Here is a 1,298-nt window from a genome sequence, read left to right on the forward strand (position 1 = left end):
CTCATGCCTGTAATCCCAGCACTTTGGGAGGCTAAGGCAGGAGAATCACAAGGTCAGGAGTTCAAGACCAGCCTGGCCAACATGGTAAAACCCCATCTTTACTAAAAATACAAAAAAAATTAGCTGGGCATAGTGGTGGGGGCCTGTAATCCCAGCTACTTAGAAGGCTGAGGCAGGAGAATCGCTTGAACCCGGGAGGCAGAGGTTGCAGTGAGCTGAGATAGCACCACTGCACTCCATACAGATTCAGGCCGGGCACGGTGGCTCACACCTGTAATCCCAGCCACCCGGGAGGCTGAGGCAGGAGAATCACTTGAACCTGGGAGGCGGAGGTTGCAGTGAGCCAAGATCATGCCACTGCAATCCAGCCTGGGCAAGAGAGCAAGACTGTGTCTCCAAAATAATTAATTAATTAATTAATTAATTAATGTTAACATACAGGAGCAGTGTGAAAAAGAAGAGGCGAGACCGGCCCCTGGACTGACCAAAGCCCACACACCGCTGCATCCCGCGCCCAGTGCCTATGTCCCGCCGCTGTCGCCACCACCATCATGCCCAAGAGAAAGACTGAAAGGGATGCTAAAGGAGATAAAGCCAAGGTGAAGGATGAACCACAGAGAAGATCCGCGAGGTTGTCTGCTAAACCTGCTCCTCCAAAGCTAGAGCCCAAGCTTAAAAAGGCCCCTGCAAAGAAGGAAGAGAAGGTACCCAAAGGGAAAAAGGGAAAAGCTGATGCTGGCAAGGAGGGGACTAACCCTGCAGAAAATGGAGATGCCAAAACAGACCAGGCACAGAAAGCTGAAGGTGCTGGAGATGCCAAGTGAAGTGTATGCATTTTGGATAACTGTGTACTTCTGGTGACTGTACAGTTTGAAATACTATTTTTTATCAAGTTTTATAAAAATGCAGAATTTTGCTTTACTTTTGTTTTTTTTAAGCTATGTTGTTAGCACACAGAACACTTCATTGTTGTTTTTGGGGGAAGGGGCATATGTCACTAATAGAATGTCTCCGAAGCTGGACTGCTGTGAGGAAAACACCTTTCCCTTCTAGTTTTGAGAGACTTCCTCTTGGCTCCCAGGAGGAGGGATTCCCTGACTTTAACACACATGGCCACCTTGGCACAAACGCCTTATGGTATGGAAAAACAAACTCGTTTTTATGTCCTCTTCTCCCTTTCCATCCTTCAGCATAGACTTAACTCCCTTAAGCCCAGACATCTGTTGGGACCTGACCCCCAGTCATTGGTTACCAGTGTGTTAGGCAATCTGGACTTTCCAGTGATGCCACTGAGATGG

General features: G+C 48.1%; 1 pseudogene; it reads left to right on the forward strand.

The window, feature by feature from the left end:
- The first annotated feature begins 551 nt into the window (after positions 1-551).
- LOC104662440 lies at positions 552-947 on the forward strand (annotated as a pseudogene).
- The last annotated feature ends 351 nt before the right edge of the window (positions 948-1,298 follow it).

Source organism: Rhinopithecus roxellana, chromosome 3 (genome assembly GCF_007565055.1).
Source record: "Rhinopithecus roxellana isolate Shanxi Qingling chromosome 3, ASM756505v1, whole genome shotgun sequence".
Lineage (NCBI taxonomy): Eukaryota > Metazoa > Chordata > Mammalia > Primates > Cercopithecidae > Rhinopithecus > Rhinopithecus roxellana.